The following is a 10,385-nucleotide window of genomic DNA, read 5'->3' as shown; positions in this document are numbered from 1 at the left end:
TTTTTCTTTTTGGGAGCCTTGGAGCTTTTTACTCCTAGGCAACTGGCACCTGGAGATATCACTCTCTGCCCTGTCCTTGGGGCTGACTTACTGAAGAATTGATACCAATAACCATAACAACATATTTTCCAAAGTAGTAACAGCCAGAATAAAGAGGGGAGATGTGAACAAGGAAATGCATTTTTTTACACTGTTACATAGGTTGATAGAGACTCAGATATGGGGACTTCTTGGGAATGCACCTGTAGGCTGGGTTGCAGGATGGCTCAACAAAGGAGCAAGGTCTTCTGCCAGCACTTCTGTCTGAAAGAAAGCTGCCCCTTCAACCCTTGCCCTCAAGTCAGACAATTCAGCTCCTCCCTGTATGTCCCTGGCACTTTCAAGCTGCTGCCTCAGTGCTGGAGCTCAGAGCAAGTGAGTTGACGAGCATTTAAGTCCACGCACAATCCTTTCAGTGGAATGCCTGGTACTCCGGTAGCCATCCACCTCACATAGCCACAACCTTCTCTGGTTTACATAGCCAGAAGTCTTGGGAACTTCTCTTCCTGGCACTGGAACTTCAAGCTGGGGAGCCTGATGTGGGGCTAAGATACCTTGTTTTTCAGGGAGAAACTCCATAGCCAAAATATCTCTCCCAATTTTTAACTGCCACATGTGGGTGTGGGGCTAGCTTGTTTGCATCTCCACCTCCTCTCCTATCAGTCTGGACATGGCTTCTTCTGTATATGCTTAGTTATACAACTTTCGTTCACCTAGATTTTAGACAATTCTCAATGATCGTTGTTGTGTAGTTTAGTTGTAATTTTGATGTTGTTTTGGTAGGAGGCAAGCACAATGTTTACCTACTCTATTATCTTGACCTAAATCTTTGTTGCTAATATATGAATTTTAAATGCTATAAATTTCACTGTCATTGCTTTTGCTACACCCCATAAATTTGGATAGGTTATATTTTTATTTTTATTTAGTTCAAAATATTTTTAATTTATCTTGAGATTTTTTTTTCTTTTACTCATGTATTATTTAGAAGTGCATTGTTTAATCTCCATGTATTTGGGGACTTTTCGGGTATCTTTCTGTACCAATTTCTAGTTTTCTTCCATTGTGGTCTGACAGCAAACATTGTACAGTTTCTATTTTTTAAAATTATTGAAGGTGTGTTTAGACCACAAATGTGGTCTATTTTAGTGACTGTTCCATGTGAGCTTGAAAAAAAATGAGTATTTTGCTGTCGTTGGATGAAGTATTCTACAGATGTCAATTATATCCAGTTGAATGATGTATTGTTGAGTTAAACTATGTTTTTATCAAATTTTCTGCCTGCTTATTTGTCTATTACTGATAGAAGGATGTGAAATCTCCAACTATGATAGTGGATTCACCTATATATCCTTGCACTTTTATCAGTTTTTTCATCTTATATATTTAGATGCCATTTTAGGCACAGACACATTACGGATTGCTACGTCTTCTTGGAAAATTGACTTCTTTATCATTATATGATATCTCTCTTTACCTCTTCTAATTTCCTTGCTTTGAAGTCATCTTTGAAATTAATATAGCTACTTAAGCTTTTTAAAATTAGTGTTAGTATGACATATTTTCTCTTTTACTTTTAATCTATTTGTATCTTTATATTTAAAGTGGGGTTCTTGTAGACAACTAAGAGTTGGGTTATATTTTTTATCCACTCAGTCTCTTGTCTTTTCATTGATGTATTTACATATAAAAGTGATTATTGGTAGAGTTGAGTTATCTCACATATTTGTAACTATTTTTTTGTTTGCTGTTCTTTTTTTTTTTTTTTCCTGTTGTTGCATTTGTTATCTTCTCTTCATTTCTGCCTACTCTTGATTTTACTGAGCATTTTATATGATTACATTTTCTCTTCTGTCTTGGTATATGCATTATATTTTTCTTCACCCCAAGCTTTATTAGGTAATATTGACAAATAATATTGTAAGATATTTAAAGTGTGCAATGTGTGATTTGGAATACTTATACATTGTAACAAGATTCTGCACATCATGTTAATTAACACATCTATCACCTCACATATTTACTTTTTGTGTAAAATTTTAGCAAATTTCAATTATATAATAAAATGTTATCAATATAATCAGCATGTTATCCATTAGATACTATAACCCTATTCATCTTATACTGAATATTAGCAACTTTTTACCAAACTTTTTTATTTTCCTCACCTTCTGACCCCTAACAACTTTTCTTCTCTATTTATTTAATGAACAATCCTTCTTTTTAAAAACATTTAGTGCTTCTCCTTCAATTTGCAATATACATTTACAACTAATTCAACTCCACTTTCAAATAACACTATACTCTTTCATGGGTAGGGCAAGTACTTATAACAAATTAATTCCATTTCCCTCTTCCCATCCCTTATAACATTGGTGACATTAATTTCACTGATCTATAAGCTATAATCACCAAGTTTTTCATTATCAACGTTTTGGCTTACAATATTATATTAGTTTCTCAGGTGTACAACATGATCATTAGACATTTATATATCTTTCTATGTGACCAACACACAAAATTTAGTGACCATGTGTCACTATGAAAGTTATCACACTGTTATTGACTATGTTCTTCTTTACCTTTTTCACCCATTGCTCCAAACCTTCTCCTCTGGCAAACACCAGTTCGTTCTTTGTTTCTATGAATATCTTTCTCCCCCTCAAAAAGATAGGACAAATTTTGTTAGAGAAATTGAACAGTCTTTTATTTTATAGAACACAGATTTTAATATTTAATATTTTAGTTTTTGAATTCTATTTTTTGACAATTGATTAGATAGTTTTTAAAGTTTATTGAGGTAACATTGGTTAACACAATTATATAATTTCCAGGTGTACATTATAATTTGACATCTGTATATTCTATTGTGTGTTTACCACTCAAAGTCCAGTTTTCTTCAGCTACCATATATTTGACCCCCTTCACCATGTCTACCTCCCCACTCCTCCTCCACACCCTACTATCCGGAAACCACTAGTCTGTAGTCCATGGCCATGAGTCTCTGTTTGTCATTTGTTGCTTTTAGGTTTATATCCCACATATAAGTGATATGATGTGGTTTTAAACTTTTCTTGTCTGGCTTATTTTGCTTAGCAGGATTATCTTGAGGTCCATCTATGTTATCACAAATGGCAATATTTCATCTCCTCTTATGGCTGAGTAATATTTCATTGTATATATGTACACAGCTTCTTTAGCCAATCATCTATCATAGGACTTTGGTTGCTTCCATGTCCTGGGCACTGTGAATAATGCTGCTTTGAACATGGATGTGCAAATATCTTTTTGGATATGGGTTTTCAAATCTTTGGGATCGCTGGATCATATGGTAGATCAATTCTTAGTTTCTCCGAGGAACCTCCATACTGTTTTCCGTAATGGCTGTACCAATTTGCAGTCCCACTAGCAGTGTATGAGGGGTCCTTTTTCTCCACATTCTCTCCAACGTTTGTTATTACTTGTCCTGCTGATTATAGCTATTTTAACAGGTGTGAGATGGTATCTCATTGTGGTTTTGATTTGCATTTCCCTAATAGCTAACGATGTTGAGCATTTTTTCAAATATTTGTTGGCCATTTGTATGTCCTGTAGGGAGAAGTGTCTGTTTAGGTCCTCTGCACATTTTTTTGATTGGATCATTTGTTTTTGTTGTTGTTGTTACTGAGTTGTGTGAGTTCTTTGTATACTTTGGATATTAGGCCCTTATCGGAGGTGTTGGTTTCAAATATATTTTCTCATTCTGCTGGTTGTCTCTTTACCTTGTTGATGATTTCTTTTGTGTAGCAGAAGCTTCTTAGTTTGACACAGTCTTATTCGTTTATTTTACCTTTTACTTTCCTTGCTTTTGAGATCATAAAATCCTCTTTAAGTCCAAGATCCTTGAGTACAGTTTCTATGTTTTCTTCATGCATTTTATTGTTGCAGGTCCGATATTCAGGTCCTTATTCTATTTTGAGTTAATTTTGGTGTGTGGTGATAGACAACAGTCTAGTATCACTATTTTGCAGGTGGCTTTCCAGTTTTCCCAGCACCATTTACTAAAGAGGCTTTTCTTCCTCCACTGTATGTTTTTGGCTTTTTTGTCAAAATTATGTGCCCACATAAATACGGGTTTACTTCTGGACTCTTGATTCTGTTCCACTGGTCTGTGTGTCTGTTTTGCTGCCAATACGATGCTGTTTTGATTACTATTGCTTTGTAGTATAATTTGAAATCAGGCAGAGTGATGCTTCCAGCCTCATTCTTTTTTCTCAGAACGGCTTTGGCAATTCAGGGTCTTCCATACAAATTTGTGCTTCCATACAAATGTGATGATTTTTTGTTCTATTTCTTTAGAAAATGTCAATGGTATTTTGATGGGGATTGCATTAAATCTGTGTAATGCTTTAGGTAATATGGTCATTTTAATGTAGTCATTTTATGTTGATTGTTCCAATCAATGAACATGGAATATCTTTCCATTTCTCTGTATCTTCTTTGATTTATTTTAATAGGGTCTTGTAGTTTTCATTATATAGGTCTTTCATATGTTTCATTAAATTTATCCTAGGTATTTTATTTTATTTTTTGTTGCAATTACAAAAGGAATTATTTTTTCCACTTCTTTTTCTGATACTTCATTATTAGAGTATAGGAATGCTATGGATTTTTGAAAGTTAATTTTGTATCCAGAGACTTTACTGTATTTGCTTATTGTTTCTAGTAGTGTTCTTGTGGAGTCTTTAAGGTTTTCTATATAGACAATAATATCATCCTCAGATAGCGATAGTTTGACTTCTTCATTTCCTATTTGGATGCCTTTTATATCATTCTCTTTTCTGATTGCACTTGCTAGGACCTCCAATGTTATACTGAATAAGAGTGACGATAGTGGACAGCCTTGCATCGTTCCTGATCTTAGAGAGAAAGTTTTTAGTTTTTCATCATTAAGTATAATGTTGGCTGAAGGCTTGCCATAATTGGCCTTTATTACATTAAGGTACTTTCCTTCTATACCGATTTTGTTAAGTGTTTTGATCATAAATGGATGCTGAATCTTGAGAATGTTCCATGTGCTCTAGAGAAGAATGTATAGCAGCTATTTTGAGATGGAAGGCTCCATAAATGTCAATTATGTCCAGTAGGTCTAGTGTGTCATTTAAGAATGTTATTATTTTCTTATTGATTTTCTGTTTGGATAATCTGTCCATACCCAACAGTGGGGTATTTAGTTTCCCTACTAAGATAGTGTTTTGGTCTGTTTCTCCTTTAGTTCGGTTAGTAATTGCTTCACATATTTCAGGACTCCCTGATTGGGAGCATAGATATTAATAAGTGTTATGTCTTCTTGGTGCATGATTCCCTTTATCTTTATGAAATGTCCCTCAGTATCTTTATTTATCTTTTTTATTTTGAAGTCTATTTCATCTGATATGAGTACTGCTACTCTCACTTTTCTCTGAATGCCATATGCTTGAAATATCATTTTCCACCCTTTTACTTTGAGTCTATATTTGTCCTTGGAACTGAGATGTGTCCCTTGGAGGCAGCGTATGGTTGGATTTTGTTTTCTGATCTAATCTGCAACTCTGTGTCTTTTTATTGGTGAGTTCAGTCTATTTACATTTAGCGTGATTATTGCAATATGAGGTCTTATAGCCATTTATCTTTTGCTTTCTGGTAGCTTGTTGTTTCCATTGCTTACCTGTCCCTGTATGTGTTTCATCTATCTATCCATCCATCTATCTATCTATCTATCTATCTATCTATCTATCTATCTATCATCTATCTATCTATCAATCATGTACTTACTTATTTACTTATTTATTTATTTTTATTTTGGTTGGGTTTTGTGGGTTTTCCCTCTGGTTCTTCTTGCTTTATGTTCTATACTTCAGTTCTGAATCTGTTCAATTCAGTGGTTACCATTACAAATATGTAAAATATAGTTATATATATAAATACATATACATATTTAAACTTTATTTACACAGTCATGCATTTTCTTCTGTGCGTGCCTTATCTCCATTTTCCTTTGTGATTTGGATCTTTGAATCCTCCTCTTTTCAGTTATTGTCGTCTCAATTTGTCCCTATGTAATGCTGAACGTTCATTACTGTCTTGCTATAGCAATTCTCTTCTTATTTTTAAGCTTATAATGCCTCTGCTTCTATTTGCCCGATAGTCATTTACTTCTAATTTTTTTTTTTTGTCATTTTGTTTTAGGTGGGCAAACCTCTTTTACTATTTCCTATAGTGTAGGCCTCATAGTGGAGAATTCCCTCAAGTTTTCTATGTCTGAAAAGGTCTTTATTTCTCCTTCATATCTAAAGGAGAGCTTAGTTTGGCTGGTAGTTCCTTCACTTAATAGTTTCAAAATTTGATTGCATTCCTTTCTGGCTGTGAAGTTTGCACTAAGAATCTGATGATAATCTAATGGGTTTTTCTGTATAAGTTATCACTTTCTTCTCCCTGGCTGCCCTGAGAATTCTGTCTTTGTTGTTGATTCTTGATAATTTTTATACAACGTGTCTTAGTGAAGGCCTTTTTGGGTTGAGATACTTGTGTGTTCTGATGACTTCTTGAATTCCAAGCTCTAGCTCATTCCTTAGATTTGGGAAATTCTCATCAACTATTTGTCTGAAAATGCTTTATAATCCCTGCTCCTTTTCCTTACCTTCGTTAATGCCTATTATTCTTATGTTTCCTCTCCTGATGGTATCAGCTAGTTTTTGAAGTTCTCTTTCATTATTTTTCCTTCTTCAGTTTCTCTCTTCTTCCTTTTGATTTATTTCTAGATTTCTGTCTTCGATATCACTAATCTTTTTCTTCATTTAGTCAACTCTGTTTCCCAAATGAAATTTGTCAAGTGACATTGCTATGTCATTTTCAACTCTTGCAGTGTGTGTGTGTATTTTTTTTTTAATCTCCAGCTCTATTCTGTTCTTTTGAGGGTTTAAATCTCCTTGCTCTGCTCATCTAGCTGTTTTTTCAATTCCTGGAATTGTTGATATGATTCGTCAGAACTCACTGAGTTTATTCAGAAGTACCATCCTGAATTCTCTGTTATTTAAGTTGTATATTTCTATGTCTTTAAGCTTATTTTCTGGAGATTTTTCTCTTTCTTTCTGAGATGCCTATCACCTTGGTTGTCCATGATGTTTAATAGACTATTTCTCTGTCTGGGCATTAATGGAGTGTATTCTGCTGTTTTTCCAGAAAGAAGATTTATTATATAAAGGTCTCTCTTTATCCTGCTGCAAAGAAGGCACTTTATTTTTGGGTTTTCTATAGGTGATGTCTAATCCTCTTGGATTCCTCCATTATATAAAGCCTTAATAATGCCTTTTTTCTTATAGATATTTAGTCATGCTCACTATCCTCAGTTTCAATCCCTGTTAGTGTTAGCAACAGTTTCAGTTGCATTTGCTTAGATTTCTCTGGGGCTCTGTGGTGTTCAGTCTTGTAGGGTATGGGGGAAGGGACTGTCTGGGTTGCGAGGTAGGAGTTGCAGCTCAGCCTCGGTTTTGCAACCACAGCTGGCAAAAATCAACTGTTGTTTTTCTGCCATCCCACTTCTCTACTTTCTGCCCTGAATACTGGGCACAGCCGCTGGCTGTGTGGAACTCATAATAATCCCAGGCAGGGCTATTCAGGGACCTTGCGTCACCTCCTCTCCTCCTCACTCCACTTACAGGTAGCTCCGTCAGCTGCAAGAGGAAGCTTCTTTATTTCTCCTAGTCCACCACCCAACGCCCTGGGTTCTGACCTTTCTTATGCGCAGTCCATGCTCAGACATGCTGGTGTGCCATTTGGTGTTTTGTGTTGACTTTTAGATGTTCAGCTCATTGTAGTTTCTAGGGGAGAGATCTGGGAATGTCTCTCACTCTGCTATGTTTCTCCAAAAACAAAACAAAATAAAACAAAAACCCATGAATATCTTTTTGTTTTGTTTTGTTTGTTCAGTGTTTTGATTTTTAAAAAATTTTCACCAAAGTGAAATCACGTGGTATTTGTCATTCTCTGTCACAATGATTTCATTTAGATAATACCGTATAGGTTCATCCATGTTGTCATAAGCGGCAGGATTTCATTATTTTTTTAATGCTGAATAATTACATGTCACATATTCTTTATCCATCTATCAATGGATGCCTAGGTTGTTTTTATACTCTGGCTATTTTAAATAATGCTGCAATGAACATATTTTCAAATTAGTGTTTTTATAATTTCAGGTAAATACTCAGAGGAAGAATTGCAGAATCATATAGTAGTTTAGTTTTTGGGGGAAACTCCATACTGTTTTCCATAGTGGCCTCACCAATTTTGCAGTCCTACCAGCAATGCACAATGGTTCCTATTCCTCCATTTCCTCACTAACACTTGTTATTTGTTGAATTTTTGATAATGATCATCCTAACTGGCGAGAGATGTGGTTTCGATTTGCATTTTTCTAATGATTAGTGATCTTGAGCATATTTCCATACATCTGTTGGCCATCTGTATGTCTTCTTTGCAGAAATGTCTCTTCACATCCTCCTTCCATTTTTTGATTGGATTATTTAATTTATTTTGTTATTGAGTTGTATGAATTATTTATATATTTTGCATGTCACCCACTATTGGAAGTATTATTTGAAAATATCTTCTCTCATTCAGCAGGTTGTCTTTTCATTTTTGATGATTTCCTCCTCTGTGTAGAAACTTTTTAGTTTGATGTAGTTCCATTTGTTTATTTATTTCTCCTTTTGATTGAGGAGACATATCTAAAAATTAATATTGACTAATACTAATATTGGCATCATGCTTATTATCTGTTTTCTTCTAGGAATTTTATGGTTTCAGGTCTTACAGTTAAATTTTATATCATTTTGACTTTATTTTTATATATGGTGTAAGAGAGTAGTCTCATTTCACTTTTTTGTATGTATCTGTTCAGCTTTACCAACACCACTTGTTGAAGAAATTGTTATTTCTTTGCTGTATATTTTTGCCTTTGTCATAGACCATGTCAGTGGTCTGGGCTCTCCACTCTGTTCCATTGATCTATGTGTCTGATTCGTGCCCATACCATACTTTTATTATTATTATTAATCTATTATTATTATTGTTATTATTAATTATTATCAACTTTGTAGTTTATTTCAAAATCAGAGAGTTTGATACCTTCAACTCTGTTCTTCTTTCTCCAGACTGCTTTGACTATTCAAGGTCTTTGTGATTCCATATAAAGTTTTTGATTATTTGTTCTAGCTCTGAAAAATGCCATTGATATTTTTATAGGGATTGCATTGAATCTATAGATTGTTTTGGGTAGTATGGACATTTTAATGAGAGTACTTTTTCCAATTCATGAGCACAGTATATCATTCCATTTATTTGTATCTTTTTCAATTTCTTCAATGTCTTCTAGTATTCTGAGTACAGGTCTTTACTGCCTTGGTTAAATTTATTACTAAATATTTTATTATTTTTAATGCAATTTTACATGGGATTTAAAAAAATTTCTCCTTATGATTACTTGCTACTAAGGTGTAGAAATACAATGGATTTCTGTATATTAATTTTGTGTACTGCTACTTTGCTGAATTCATTTATTAATTCTATTAATTTTTGGTGTTTTTTTAAGGGTTTCTATATATAATATCACATCATCTCCATATAGTGACAATTTTTTTTCCTCCTTTGCAATTTGGATGCTTTTTATTTCTTTTTCTTTTCTGATTGTTGTGGATATATTGAATAACAATGGGGAGAATGAGCATCTTTACTTGTTTCTGATCTTAGAGGAAAAGCTTTTAGCTTTTTATCATGAGTATAATGTTAGCTGTGGGTTTGTCATAATATAGCCTTTATCATTTTGAGGTAAGTTTCTTCTATACCCACTTTTTTTTGAGAGTTTTCATCATAAATAGATGTCAAATTTCATCAAATGCTTTTTCTGCATTACTTGTTTTGCAGATATTGAACTATCCCTGTATCCCTGGTATAAATTCCTTTTCATCATTGTGTATAATCTTTTTAACGTATTGTTGGATTCAGTTTGCTAGTATTTTTTTTTTTTTGAGAATTTTTACATCTATGTTTATTAGAAATATTGGCCTGGAATTTCCTTTTTTTTTTTTTTCCTGTAGTTTCTTTGCCTGGTTTTGGTATCAGGGTAATGTTGGCCTCACAGAATGAGTTTAGAAATGTTTGTTCCTCTTCAATTTTTTGGAACAGTTTGAAAAGAATGAGTATTCATCTTTGTTTAAATGTTTGGCATAAGTCACATGAGCTTTTCTTTGTTTGAAGTTCTTTTTAATACTGCTTCAATTTTATTGCTGATAATTGGTATTTGCAGTTTCTTCCCAGTTCACTTTTGG

The sequence above is a fragment of the Rousettus aegyptiacus genome, unplaced genomic scaffold (genome assembly GCF_014176215.1).
Source record: "Rousettus aegyptiacus isolate mRouAeg1 unplaced genomic scaffold, mRouAeg1.p scaffold_m13_p_1, whole genome shotgun sequence".
NCBI lineage: Eukaryota > Metazoa > Chordata > Mammalia > Chiroptera > Pteropodidae > Rousettus > Rousettus aegyptiacus.
This window is presented reverse-complemented; position numbering follows the sequence as displayed.